The sequence below is a fragment of the Pleurodeles waltl genome, chromosome 1_2, assembly GCF_031143425.1.
Source record: "Pleurodeles waltl isolate 20211129_DDA chromosome 1_2, aPleWal1.hap1.20221129, whole genome shotgun sequence".
In the NCBI taxonomy this organism is placed as follows: domain Eukaryota; kingdom Metazoa; phylum Chordata; class Amphibia; order Caudata; family Salamandridae; genus Pleurodeles; species Pleurodeles waltl.
Window position 1 is genome coordinate 735719353 of NC_090437.1, and position 15654 is coordinate 735735006.

At 44.9% G+C, this 15654-nt stretch overlaps 1 protein-coding gene across 2 annotated transcripts in view; it reads right to left on the bottom strand.

The window, feature by feature from the left end:
• Window positions 1-15654, bottom strand: part of PDGFC (platelet derived growth factor C) — a 752668-nt gene that overhangs the window by 127348 nt on the left and 609666 nt on the right. The gene's annotated exons all lie outside the window — the stretch shown is intronic.

The following is a 15654-nucleotide window of genomic DNA, read 5'->3' on the forward strand; positions in this document are numbered from 1 at the left end:
GGGTTCCTTTTGAGAGGCCCAGGCCTGCATGGTGAGGATATGAGGAGGTACAGGACTTCACCCAGGTTTGTGTATTGCTGCATTCCTGTTGGAATTTGGAAGTTGGGAGGGACATACTGGAGAGGGTCCACTTGTACAATTCAAAGGATGCTCTTTGATTTTGTGAGAGAACACAAGGAAGGGGCCTGCACACATCTCAGGAAGGAGATGGGGCTGATTAGGGATTCATAAAGATTGAGGATGGGATCCTGGGATTAACCTATTGAGGCACACATCACTGTGGCTGGCATCCCAGTGTCAACTCTAGTCACTCCAAAGCCAGTGTTGTGGCACTTTCAGCTTCAGTTTCTCCTGCTGTGAAAGATGAATTTTCAGGAGAAAGAGGGAGAGAAGTATGTACTTCAAAGGAAGCAGAACCCCATCATAAAACGTCAAAGACCCACACCCTAAATCACATTTCGTGTCTGGAAATGGGCTATAAGAAGGGGAGGTTGAGACCCCAAATATTGTCAAGTCCCAAGCAGCCAGATGGACTTTGAGAGGAAGGCTCTGCAAAACTTGTGCCTGTGACATGGACTGGAAGCCAATGCCTACTAGCCTCTGTGCTGGATGAGGGGACATCACCCAGGGAAACCAAAACTACCTGTTCCGGAGCCTGGAGCACCAGCGCCAGGCTCTGGAGCCTGGAGCACTAGGCCTACCTGCTTGCCAAGAACAGTGTGTCCTGTAAGGAAGAGGAGAGTGTGGGAGAGGGTGAGGTTCAAAGAGGAGCCCTGTTGAGTGGAATACCGGTGTGAGGTGTTAGGAGAGAGCTGCTGCTCTGATCAGGTCATTCTCTATGTGCAGACTTGAGTCGACTACCCCCATATGCCAGGAGAGACCTACTGTGAACATAGTCATGTAAAGTTTGCTGTATTGTAAGGGAGGAAGCTGGTGCAGCACAATTGTAGTCATCCTCGGTGCCAAGAGGGGCAGACGTAAAAAAAAATGCCTTGTGGAGAAGTCCTGAAGCCTGTGTAACACCATACCGGTGAGCTCATATGCCAGGAGGGGTTGCCATGGTAAAGACTGCCATGTGGTAAGGGCACAAGCTTTATGTAGCTGTGGTGCAGCACATTTGTATGCCGGGGGGGGCTCCTGGGAATAAATGTACCATGTGGATCAGGCATGAGCCTGCGAACTGTGAGAAGCGGTGACCCGTAGGTAACCAGGTGCAACAACTACTGCATCTGGCCTGATCCCATGGATCTAGTGAAGACATTGTGGAAGCATCGCCGCCTCAATGAGATGGAGATCAGGAGCATCGGATTCACCTCCCGCTCTTAGGGAACGTGGACACTTACCCTGCAGGACGAGTGCAGAACCACCTCTGATCACTGCCACAGCACCACCACGTAGGCTCAGAGGTGACCTGGCCATTCTGAATGCTGCCTGAGCATGATCACCTGAGAATGACCAGAGCTGTAAAGATGCTGCATGCTTCCTTCAGGGGCTTGCTGCTAAATGTTCTGCAGTACTAAGACACTTTTGACTGTATATCAAGGAGTCAGAGTGGACTCTTGATATAAGACCTACTAGTGAGCATTCCCTGAATGTGGCCACCAGTGAATGGGGAGTAACCCTGATCATATGACAAAGAGTAGGTGGGACAAGGACTTGTCAATGAAACACTAAAGCCTGACCTCAAAAGAAAAAGGTGTTGTTGCCATAACTTCCTTTTGAATGAGTAAAGTTAGAAATAAAATACTTTTTGTTATAAAAGTAAGTATTTGCAGGACATTGATTTATTGCTTCTGCTGTGTGCTCCCTGAGTTATGAGCTGTGTTTACTAATCTGTATCCACACCTCGCCCCTGAGGGAGCCTTAGACTGCTAGTTCACATCAATCACTAAGAACCAAGTGAAGAAGGGTTACTTGGTCCAGTTGCTCAGGATCTATAGTAGGCTGAGCCACAGGAAATCAGGAATAAACGGCCTTAATCGGAAATGGTTTCTGGCAAATGGACAGCAACATAATTTTTACATTAAAGTTACAACTTGACCAAAATAATTATGGAAAAGAGTTTGATTTGGCAGGGGACACTACACTTGGAGAACAAACAGTAATCACCAGGATTTCCTTGGTTTACCATTTTTAAATATTGTCACTTGGACTGAAGCTTTCTAAAGCTTTTTGAACTGAAGTTAATCCACTTTTGACAAGAGTAGCAATGCTTTCTGTGATTTTCCAGCCAAAAATAATTAAAAAGTCAAATATATTTTAATGGCAAATAGTAGAATGATGTAAAAACAATGCATTTCCTTTTGGAGGGACTTGTATGATGCATTCAAAATTTAAGTTAAGAAGCAGGGTGTGAATTCATGGGGGACATTTTATTGGACAATACTAAAGGGAACAAAGTAAATTTATATTTCTATACTTACATCACACAATGATTCATGTTTACTATATTGTACCCATTTGGAAACTGGCCTCAAGGAGGTGCGGTTAGTTCCCCAAAATCATATGATTCCTATTAGCTGGGTTTTCAAAATATTCTAAAAACCAAAGTCTCAGAGCTCAATGTTCACCTACATGGTCACTAGACCACCATATTTATTTATTTTATGTATTTATGTGAGAAGTATTGTTTATTACTGCATGGCACCCGTTGTGATCAGTTCACGGCAATAGGGTTTGCATTGGTACTTCTGGCAACACTAGTCAAGGGGAGTCAAGAGTAGCTATAGTCCAACCTGATGTGAGGAGGAATCTCCAATCGGATTGTCCTCCTTTGCTATTGTCTTCCTTGTTGGTTCTCAATTAATATATTACCTGTTCCATTTCCAAGAACCTCTAAAGCCTGACTAATTAGATCTATTATCATGTTACAGTTCATTTTCATTCAAAAGTCTTGACCCTATTAGACTGTAATGGTTAGCCAACTCCTTTAAGCATCATCCGCTTTTGTTCCAATATTCTTTGGGCACAGGCTCACATACATTGAAGTGGATTCTCAGATCCAGAAGCAGCCAGAGGATGTTGCTTGTAGTGAGGGTTTCACATGTCTATTTATTCTTTGGTTCAGACAAATTCTGGCCACTTGATTTAGACACTGTGAGGGTCATCATGACCCTGGCGGGCGGCGGACGCCGCCCGACTGGCGGGAACCGCCAAATGGCCGCTCCGCGGTCAGAAGACCGCAGAGGCCATTCTGACTTTCCTGCTGGGCCAAGGGAGCGCCCGCCGGCCCAGCGGGAAAGGCCCTGCAACACAGAGGCCGGCTCCGAATGGAGCCGGCGGTGTTGCAGGGGTGCGACGGGTGCAGTTGCACCCGTCGCGATTTTCACTGTCTGCAATGCAGACAGTGAAAATCTCCCTGGGGCCTTGTTAGGGGGCCCCTGCACTGCCCATGCCAGTGGCATGGGCAGTGCAGGGGCCCCCAGGGGCCCCACGACACCCGTTCCCGCCATCCTGTTCCTGGCGGTAACAACCGCCAGGAACAGGATGGCGGGAAGGGGGTCGGAATCAAGCAGCGCCGCCACGGAGGTTCTGCCCAAGCAGGGGAAATCCGGCGGGAAACCGCTGGATTCCCTTTTCTGACCGCGGCGTCAGAATGGGCAATGAAGCCCCGCCAGCCTGTTGGCGGTGCTTCCGTTGGCCCCGTCGGAATGAGGCCCTGTGTTTTAGGTAGGCTGATTGAATAGCAGTGCACTAGTTCATGCTTTCCATCACCTCTTCTCTTGGTCCCCTTCATGCAATAATTGGTTTGAAGGAGCAGGAAGGACTTCAGTACCATGGGCAGCTGAATAGATGCAGATTGGTGTATTCGAAGGCAAGTCAAACCAAGTATTTGGGGTGTTACTTCTTCCATTTGGACTGCTCTAAAATTATTCTCTCCTTCGTGCATTGATATATATAATAATGTAGTCGTTTAGTTATTAGGGTCATTTTATTTCCAGCATTGAATTTGGTTATAATTTCTGTCAGCTTGGAAGTGCCCCCAATAATCTTCCAATATCTGTGCCAGTGGGTGTAGATAGCTATTAAAGAACATGGGCAAGAGAGGGGCAGTAAGTTACTGTGCATGCTACCACACATGAGGAGGACTCCACCCAGCTAATGTGTACGCTTTTGCTCTGGATGGTAAGAAAGGAGTGAGCAACCTCTATATCAATTCTGTACACTGCTGACAATTGTTTTACCGTTTTGAGGAGTATGTCGAAGACGACTGTGCTTTATGTCACTTCCTCTACCTGTATTTCCTTCCTGAGATCATCATACAAACTATAAATAGTGAGAACGCAGGCGACATAGCATTCTTTTCAAGGAATGGAGTGGTAAACTGATGAATGTAATACGTATGTGACAGTGATTTCCACAAGTCTCAATGCAAAAAGTTAATAGGTTTATATAAAAATACTTGATTTTCAGGGAGATTTAAAAGGTCTCGCAGAAACGCAGTCGGTGGAAAAATTACTATGAGTGGTAGCGAAAGGGCCTGAAGAGGGCTGATCGCAGGATAATTTCGAGCAACTTAATGATGCTGTCTTCAGATTCAAATCCTCCCAGTTTTTTCAGGCCCAAAAGAATTAGAAGAGCTATGACTCAACGCTACTTTAGTTAGGCACAAATTGAAATAATTGTCCCTAACTGATACAAATAAGCAAAATCTTCTTATCAATATTAATGTAATTGCCGTGCTTGAGAAGCAATAAATTGTACTGCTTAAATGTTCTTGGGCTTCACAACAGTGGCTAATTATGCCATTACGTTCAGTAAATACAAATAGCTCACACTGCAATTCATGTCTTGTTAGCAGGCAGGAATACATTGACCCTGGAGTCAATTGCTAGATTTGCACTCCAAGCAATGCAAATTAGAGGAAAGATAATTACATACAAAATGTGTACAGTTCTGTCAGATGAGATTAAAAGTATACTCTCTGACGGAATAACACTAAGGCACAGTAGCCCGTTATTGCGTTGGCCACTGAAAGCCAAAGTTTTTACCTTTTTACTGTCTCTCTACATTGCACGCAAAAACTGTCTATACAGCTTTAGCAGTTGCAGTAGAGAGTTTGTGGATTTATTTTTAAATAAATATCCTGCTGGAAATAGCTAAATGCAAGGTCAATGCTCGAGTCTAATCGGCACAAGTGAAATAGGCTGGAATTTAACTAATCTTCGAATTGAAAACAAATACATGAAATTATTTTTCTGTATATTGATATTAGTATATATTAATGCAGTACGGCCATTGGATAGCATTTCTTAAATAATTAAGATGAAGTCGTTAATATTGTTTGAATGACAACAACAGAGAGAGTCTATCAAATGGTAATCAGAGTTGAGTTCAGCAATATAATCTTCTATTGAATCATACAAAAATAATAATCACTTCAGACTCGTACAAGATTGCACTACTTACAAAGCATGACTCCCAGATCTATCCTGTCTCCTATTAGCACTGCCGTGTTCTAGTGCACATCCTAATTGTAACCAACCATTTTGTTTATGATTAATGTATCTTCAAACTTTAGTAAACCTATAAGTAATTCCTGTATTTTGAGATGTTGAGAGAGATTACTGTTACACACACACACACACACTCGCTCTCTCAAACTCTCTCTCTCTCTCTCTCTCTTTTTCTCTCTGAAAAAAATGTTATGGGATATTATGAGAAAATGTCAGTTAAAACAAACAATTTTAAGTTAACGAAACCACTGTAATTTACCATTTATAATAATCTAAGGTAAGTGTAAATTGTGCCCAAAAGTAACTAAAACTTGCACACGCTAGGCACACTGTTTTCATAAATGTTGTCATTTCAGATGCTGCAAGGATATTATCAATGATGCCAGAAAACATGTCATGAATGACGTAATATGTGTGGCAATTAGTGGTGCATGGTGAGGGTGCGAGAGCTCAAAAAGAAGACAAGTGGGGCCACTTTTTTATTTATAATTGGCTCTGTAGAAATTAAGTATTTGGGCCCATGAGGGATCCATCTGGGACCCATCCGCCAGGCATATGGTAGCAGGGTATCCTTACTCCACACCCCTACATGGTTTTTAAGCTATTTTGATACAACAGGGAACTGTTTCTCGGAGTACTGAGATGGCTGTTGTCACATCTTCTTTGATGTAGTTGCAGCCAATCAGATCTATCTATCTATCTATCTATCTATCTATCTATCTATCTATCTATCTATCTATCTATCTATCTATCTATCTATCTATCGATCTATCTATCGATCGATCTATCTATCTATCTATCTATCTATCTATCTATCTATCTATCTCTATCTATCTATCTACCTTTTTAGTTAAAATGAACACTGATTAGATGGATTGACTTAAAAAGCTCACTGATTTGAACACAGGATGCAATAGCGATTTTGCAGTCAATTCAGACATTTACACTAAATGGTGAATTTCCTTCATTGTTTAAATATTCGTGCAACATACAGGAACACAGGTGTTTGCTGTACTACGTGTGACTGTTGATATCAGTAAGCAGAGCCAGCCAGGAAGCTATCAGGCATGCCCCTAGGCTACTGTGCTCATGCCCGCCCACAGGTCAGCTGCCACTGAGTACCTCTGAACGATGCTCACATTGCACTGGACGTCACCGGCACCCATGGCTCTTAACGGGACCTCACAGGTTAAATGCCACAGTGTTGCCATGATGCGGAGGATGAATTGATGACGAACTGAGACTTATAGCTGTGGAGGAGGGGTTGCGTTTTTGGTTTCCCCCTCCCCCCGAGTGTTGTGGTGCACTGTCTTCCAGTCACTTTCATCATCGAAGGCCCCAGCTCACTGCGCTGCTTCTATATCGCCTTCCCTGTTCTAAACCAGCCTGAGGAGCTGAGCGAGCTAGAGGGGTGCAGCAGGACAGCACTTAGTGTGATAGTGAGCTGCGTCAGGTGGAGAGTGATTGTTGGCACCCTTCAAACAAGATAAAGTGAGGTGAGCCCAATTGTCTCTCTGCCTCCCTCTCTCTGCCCCTAGAGACATCCTTCCTCCTCCTACCCTGTTCTATGAACTGGAGTTAAATGGCGTCTTGACTGCTGCTGGCGCTCTGAAGGCCCAGAAGCTCAGAAGTTACAGCGGGTTCTACAGTGCTGGTGGCTGCTGGAAAGATCTCAGAATCAGAATTCTGCTCTATGTTGGACAGGCTTGTGGTTCCCGGCATACAGCCTGTGGGTGGTTGCGGCAACTTCCTTCTTTTTTGCCAAGGGCTGGAGGCAAGTGGCAATTCCCTTTTCTCTGCTGCTGTAAACATACCCATTTGTAACTATTATAAATCCAGCAAGGCCACGACCAGTGCCAAAGAGACAAACCGGAGCTAAGCTTGAGTCAGGCAGGAGCTAAGATTGCAGCTTCCCTTTCCTGTGTTGTTCTTAGGCCCCTCACATGCTTACAAGAATTGCCCTTCTGATTCCCCAGTGTTCCTTTACCGTAGTAGGAGGGTTGGCCCAGTTCTACAAGCCGGCGACTCCTTGCTATACTCTGCCATACAAGCTACACGAGCGAGCATGGGAAAGCGAAGAGCCCTGACCAGTAGGGGTGGCAGTCTGCACAGCTTCCCTCTGGATGGGTTTCTACAGAGAGCGGTGGCCTTAATTAGCAAGAAAATCAACTTGGTAGAATGCTGGTTATCCTTTTTGCCCCCCTCCCCAATTGTTATCCCCCCTTGTGATCCAAGGCAACTGCCGGTAACAGAACCTGGGAGTCCTGGGTTTTCCTGTCCATCACCAATCTCACATTTCTACACTGAGGCATGTTCAACTAAGGAGGACTTAATTGGGGAGCCAACAGTACCCCCCATAAGCATGAGAAGGTTCCCCAGGGCAGCCGTGGTCTCCTCTCCAGCCTACATGAGCCCTAGCCCAGCTACTAAAGCTGGAGGCAAAAAGGAAGAGAGTAGCCAATTACACCAAGGTGAAGGTTGGACTGCCGGGCGGCCGCCAATGCGGCCGCACTCCCACCGCAGCCATTATGAGATCCCCGCCGGCCCAGCGGGGATCACGGCCGCAACACAGGAGCCGGCTCCAAATGGAACCGGAGGTGTTGCGGCTGTGCGACGGGTGCAGTTGCACCCATCACGCTTTTCAATGTCTGCTGTGCAGACAGTGAAAAGCTGCACGGGCCGTGGCAGGGGGCCCCTGCACTGCCCATGCCTGGGGCATGGGCAGTGCAGGGGCCCCCAGAGGCCCCACAACTCTTCATACGGCCAGCCTTTTCATGGCGGTTCAAAGCGCCATGAAAAGGCTGGCGGGAGGGGGACTCGTAATCCCCTGGGCAGCGCTGCAAGCAACGCTGCCCAGGCGGATTAAAACCACGGGGACCACTATGGCGGGAAACTGCCGGTCCCGGCAGTGCGACCGGGGTGCTTCCGCCGCGGACGTAATTCCCCATGAAGCACCGCCAGCCTGTTGGCGGTGCTTCCTCCAGAACAGCCCTGGCGGTCTTTGACCGCCAGGGTTGTAATGACCCCCATAGTGTTTTGAAACCCACAACACCCGCTCCTTGCACATTACCCCCGCTACTAAGGCTGATTCCTCTCTTTTGTCCCCCAAGAGTGGTGCGTGGTGGTCCGTCCTGTAGCTGCTGATACAGTTCCCTTTGCTAGGATCACCAGGGACAGTCACTCTGTTGGCAAGCAAGTAGGAAGGGAATGCTCCCAAGTGGAGACAATGAATGAGTCGGGGGAAGTGGCGGATGGGTGGGAGGGGTGAGAGGGGAGCTACACTCAAATGTTGACCCAGGTCAAGGTCCCAGGCCTATTACATTGAACCTGTCTCTAGATGCATGCCCCTAAGCTACTATATTGTCTAATGTACCTTGTGTAGCTAAGAGGGTTGAGGAATCTTTTTTCCAACTACAAAACACAAAGCCATACATTGATTGTGCTCTCATACTGGCTTTTCCCCCTTAGATGCTCAACAAATACCGATGGTCAGGAGAGTGGACTTGGTGGGGCCCTTGCCCAAATCCATTAGGGGTGATTGTCTTGTTGTTAACTTCAGAGTTTCTTCCGGTGTCCATAAACTCCTCAATAGCTACAAACATCAAAGCTGGGCTAGCCCTAATATCTACCTTCTGCCATTGGTTTTTTTATCCTCATCTTAAGGGTAAATCTGAGCTTGTCCCACAGCGAGTAGTAGCTACACAACTAAGCTGGCCACGAGGGTGAAGCTGGGCCCAGAGGGGACATCTCGACACAGTAGAACTTCCATCCCCATTAGCAGAGATCGACTGACACTATATCGACCAGTCAGCCCACAGTAGCCCTCAGTTGACAGGCCCAGAAAGTACAAGTAACAGCTCTAGTATAGAGGGAAATATGCTTGTGCTTCCTGCTCTGGTGCAAGATTCTCTTGATGGAATTCCAGGGATTAACTTAGGTAGCACTACGACACCATCACATGCTAGTATAGAAGTACAACTCTTCCTTGACACCACCCTGCAGTAGTTTTCCCTCTCCACCTCTGCAGAAACTACTATGTTGTAACATTGCAGGACTAAAGGGCCAATTAGGGGATCCTGATTGGAGTTCTTTTGATTATGGCTCCAATATATGTCTATTTCAGGAGGCATGGGCATTAGATCAAGTGAACAGGTGTGGCTATAAAAGCTATAGTGTCCCAGCTATCAAATCTAGTGCTGGGCACCCTTCTGGTGGGCTACTAGTATTGGTTCATTCCACCATAACCTACGCTGTCACGCCCCTCTATGTAGATTCCCCAGATGTCCATGGAATCATTTTTTTCCTCGTGATTATCAATGTTTACAATCAGAGCAGTAGTTACAAGCAAGAATTAAAAACACTGCAGCTGTTGAATAGTATGTTAGGTGACTACTTTAGTACCCACCATGTATTTATAGTTGGGGATTTCAGTCTCACATTCTAGACAAATAATTTGCCATGTGAATTGTCAAAAGATGAAACCTCAACCTGGGGTATTCCGGACCTTGTATGCTGTGCAAGAAGACACCCTTCTAAAGCAGCACTCCAGGTTGTGGATCTTACCCTATCACATGGAATTCGGGCATACAATGGGTGATCCCCACAGCTTGCACCAACATTCAGAAGAGGTCCATTCTCAAGTACAATTGACTACATTCTTCTGAATGTAAGGGATTGTAGCAGGCTAGATGACATGATGGTGGTGGAGTGAGAGGCGAGCGACCACAACCCTTCGGTATTAAGACTCAAAGAATCTATGACTCTCCTCTGCCCAGCAGCCATTGAGCATACATGTATGCTTATATGGTGCATTACCAACAGGACAAATGTGACATGGAAAACAGTGGGTTTCTCACCTGAAGGAATCAGGTCCTTATATGCAATCTTGGCCACCCACATGGGCAATATTTATTCCAACTGGGGGATAGTGAGGTGATATTTAGCAGAGCATAACATGGTATTTGCCAAACTGAGGAATCTCCTCACCAAGGAGTCAAGAGGGCACCCAAAAGTAGTGTAGTCTAAAGAATGGTTCAAAGGCCAGCGTAAAAATGCTACAGTAAACCTGCTTCAATCTATTAAAGAGGGGACGCACATGTTATAAGGGGAAATAGGGTCATCTATCTGGTCACTCTAAGAGGAGCTAAACATGCTTGGGAAGATGGCATCTGGCCTGACCCACTGGATGCCGCTATAGCTAATGACCAGAGGAACTTTTAGGCATTGGTGATTAAGATGGGAGGACAGGTAGCCCCACTGAAATATCCATTCTAACCTGTGACTGGGTTGCCCACTTTGGTGTCTGTACTCCCCTACTCTTGTCCCGGACGTTGGCCCTGCTTACAAGGGTTACAATGATGCTAAGCCACAATCTATTCCCCCAGTAGTTTTCACCATGGAGGAAATTTTGCAAGCTGTGGTCGCACTCAAGCCCAGGAAAACTCCGGGTCTTGACAAAATCCCTGTTTATGTGTTCAAATTAGACGCTGGGGTGTGGTCCCCTACATCAGTGTGGTTTCCAATGCCATTGTGAAGGAGGGGGCGATCCACCAAATCCTGGAATGGGCAGAGATTGTGTCCATCTTTAAAAAAAGGGATCTCAGTCTGCCCTCCAAATATTCCCCTATCAGCCTAATTGACTACCTGCAAAAATGTCTGCAAGCAGGTTTTAGGGCGTTTGTTGGATTGATGCTAGAAAAACCACATCCTTTCAGGACTACAAGCAGGTTTCATATATAACACCAGTGCAGTGAATCAGGCTTTCCACTTTTGCATGGTAAACTGGAAGATGGTGGATCTGTCTAAGGGTGATATTTATGTGGCTTTCTACGACCTCTGTGCCACGGTTGACCTTGTGCCTAGGAGGAGGTTATGGGAGGTGGTTCAAAGAATGGGGACCCTTCCAATCTCCTGCATTTGATTCAACTCCTCCACAAGGGGAATTATGCACAAGTAAGATGAGGACCGAAATGAGAGTTAACGGAGGCCTTTCCCGTTAAGCAGGGCAAGTGCAGGGGTGTGTCCTTACCCCAACCCTATTCCTTTTATATATTAACAACTGTATCACCTACCTATTGGACTGTGCCAATGACTCCCCAACCTTGGTGGGTAAAAATGACTGCCCCTCCCTTTTGCAGACAACACTTTGTTGCTGTCCAAAAGTAGGAAGGGCCTACAAAACTTGATTGACAGCTTCAACCAATTCTTCAATGATTTTGGTCTTGAAATGAATATGTCTAAAACCAAATATATGATCTATTCCAAGAAAAGCAGAGTGAGATGGGCAATCAAGGTGGGCTCTTAAACATTGAAAAGGGTCTGGCAGTTCAATTATCTAGGTATCAGGCTGGGTGAAACCAGTTCCTGGGACCCGCAGATTACAAAGGTCACCCTAATCGTGAAACATCAAGCTGCAGCCAGACACAGATTTGCCAAAAAAGCAGCCTGGACACTTGTTTGTCCAGCAATCAAAATCTACAAAGCACAAGCAAGAAGGGGAGGGGGGCTGCGCTATATGGGTTGGAGCTTTGTGGTCATTGCAATATGAGGGCCTTGACCACAGCAGAAAACAACTTTCTTCGGTGCCTTCTGGGCCTAGGGAAATGCACTCCGTTGGTTCCTCTTTGATGATTTCTGAGCAGATAGTGTTTAGACGCTTATTGTTTAGAGTTCCTATTTGGAGTACCCATGAATTGAGTCACCCTAGGAAGGGCCTGCCCCAGTCCATTCGTCAAGGAAGTTCTCTGGCCCAGGAAAAATGTTATTAGCAGTAGAGACTGTTCATCCATGTTAGGCGGCTTAACAAGTGCTTTCCTTTTCCATAAATCTTAACTAAGGGTCGGAAATTCCTAGATTTGCTTGATCCCTCTTCCTTCAATTTAGGTACAGGACCCTCCCAGTAGCTACTTTTACAGCCGACTGGGGGAAGCAGAAACAGGGATCCGAGCATAGTTTCACTGTAAACCTGTTCAAGAAAGCAACAAGCGCCTGTTGTTTTTCTGACCATGCTATGCCAAAACCAGAAGCAAATGAATCGTCCATTTGTGTAGATCCCTTAGTTTACAATCCTGAGTTGAAGCTCTCAGGATATGAAAAAGTGACCCCACATCGACTGTGTTTGTGACTGTTTCAAAGTTTCTGTAGATAGCCTGGACAAAAAGAACCAAAGCACTACAACTAGCACAAGCAGTCATACCTAAAAATACTTAATGTATCTTTTTTGTAACTTATGATGCTTTTAACCGTGTGACTAAGTATTATGCGTTCTTACAATTACTTATTGGTGTTCAGTGGTTCCTGTGTTTTATTGTGTTTTAACAATTTTTGCTAATGTATTTTTTGATGATGAGACCGATGCCTCCAACTATCAATATATGAGATATGAGTAGACAATATTTTAAATTTCTAGTTTGATGAGGGATTTAGTCTGCACTATTGAAAACTGAAAAAAATAATACAATAAGAAATAAAAACAATGGTATGATTCTTAAGTCATCTAGACTGTTTATATTTAATATTTATTTCACTTTGTAATCAAAATTCACAATAATAATGTATTTGTCCTCTTAAAACGGACACTGCCCCTTAACCTAAAAATGCATTTGGGCATGAGTCAAAGAGAATAATTGATAATGTCTTCAAAGAAGCATAATCAGTACTATGATTATGTTTTGAGTCAAAGCGTGCCGTAGTCCAAAACTAATGTGATCTATTGGATTGAAATACGTTTAATATTTGATAACACGTTAGATATACACAAAATGATTAGGACCTGATTATGAGTGATTGGGTTAATTTCGAGCGATGTATAAGCCCCATGTTTACGCATCAGGATTACAAGTTTGAAGGTGTTTAATGCAACCGATAATTATCGGATGCATTAATTACTTAAAAATTCGTTACATTTTGGCAGGTCAAACCTGCTGAAATTTAACAGGCGAAAAGCATACGGTATTTACTCTATCATGCAGATTTTGGTTCGTTAAGCGTCCAAACCAATGTTATTCCCCATAAACTCGTAATAGGTGTTATTAAATCTGATAAATATTGGACCTCAAGGTATCGTTATTTATCACGTGAGATAAATAATACCTGTACTTGTAAGTAGGCCGTAGTTACCATTAGGAGTTTGCTTAGAACACAGCAATGTGAGGTTAGGTCACTGGAGTCATGCTTTGTACTCACTGTAAGAGTCTTGACTGAGGGGGTCACACTTTTTGCAACAGTTACCAGTGGAGTGCACAGATAGTGATAAAAACTGTCTACTGAGTGTCAGTATTGGGCTTGCCTGGAAAGAGAGAAATCATGTGAATGTTCCCAGCATGAAATGAATACTGTTTTTCACTACATAGGAGATGGCTATTTGAAATACCATCACTTCTAAGATGTTATACATTTTCAGCGACAGCACATTATTTTGCCAAGCAGAAAATATTGTTTTGTTCATGAGCTTTGCCAAACATGGTCTGAAATGCAACAATGCACGATTCAAATATTTAGGTAAATGTTTGTTTTTTCCAACGAAAATTATAATCATAACTTTTGTTTGCTCCTTTGTGGAACAGCTGGATGCTGTGTGAACATCAAATTAAACAACCTTGCATCTTCAACTATTACCCACTTGCTACTCACAAAAGAGCAAATAATTACTTATAAAAGAGCAAATAATACTGTAACAACATTCCTTCAGCCTTCAGGACAACCCCCAACACTGCTCCAGTGAAGGAGAGTTCAAGATGCATCTCTTTAAAGAACTTTACAGCACAATGAATTTACAGTCCACAAACTAGCAACCTCTCCTATGGCTCATTGACTATATGTTTCCTTTTGACCCTGTACTGTGCTGTGCTGTCTAATGAAAAGGTCTGCGCTGTACACATAACACATGCATAAGTACGTACATACATAAAAACATACATACATACATTCATACATGCATGCATACATTCATACAGAACACAGGCCAGTAGTTGCTGGCTCTCTTTTAACCAGGTTGACACTTCAAGATACATAGGCCCTCCTTACGAGCTTGGTGGGCGGAAAAGGCCACCCGCCAAACTCCCGTGGCCAGGTCACCGCTAGTGCAGTGACCTTCCCACGGCCCCTATTATGAGTTTTCTGGTGGCCCAGTGGGAAACAGCCCACAACATTGGCACCGGCTTGTAATCGAGCTGGCAGCAATGTTGCAGTGTGTACGGTGCAACATCACCCATCGCACTTTTCACTGTCTGTTAGGCAGACAGTGAAAAGTGCGATGGGGCTGTCCTTGGGGGGGCCCCTGCACTGCCCATGCCGAGTGCATGGGCAGTGCAGGGGCCTGCATGGGGCCTCCAGCACCCCGTCTCTGCCAGCTTTTACATGGCGGTACTACCATCATACAAAAGTTGGCAGAGAGGGGACTCGTAGTCCCCAGGGCGGCGCTGCATGCAGCGCTGCCCTGGCGGATTAGGACTGCGAGCACACCCGTCCCTCCAGTGGAGGGAAACTAGCAGTACTGTCGGTCCGACCGTGGCCAAACCATCACGGTAACAATGTGGCGGTCTGACCGTTGCCAAAGTGATCAGACCACCGCTTTGGCCGTGGTCAGACCGCCACCGTGAGTGCCTGTTTTAAATATTCTTGATTCCTCTACATGCTTTGGCATTAACTATCCCTCCAAGGTAGAATCAGACTTTACCATCTATCTCACACTTTCAACTCCACCACACAGCTACTACCATATCCTGAACTAAGGTGCTGCTAATCATCCTCGAACTCTCATTTTGCGAAGACCGTCATCCAAGTATCTACTCACCATATCACCAGCTTGACCCCATAGCACACATCAAAATCACTCTGCTTAATATAAAAAGCTATCCAAATTAATAAACCATAAATTGACAAAAACTTGACTGAAAAGATGTTCTTTTTGCTAGAGTCTCACAAGAAAAAGACACTAATACTGGAAATCTCAACAGCAATAAAATAGAAGACAGGAGCCTTCCCTTTTCCTCAACCCCACATAATACTTATCCCTCTAACTGAGAGTAGTCCCTATGCCCCTGCCCATCAGCAAAGAAATCGAGACAATGTTTTCACTCAAACCACCTTCCCTGAACGGATCCTACTTCTAGACTGTTTCTTAGCCTGCAATGTGAATAATCCTCACTTGTGTATGTTACAAACCCTGTTCCACTATGAAGATGACTTCCGTATGTAA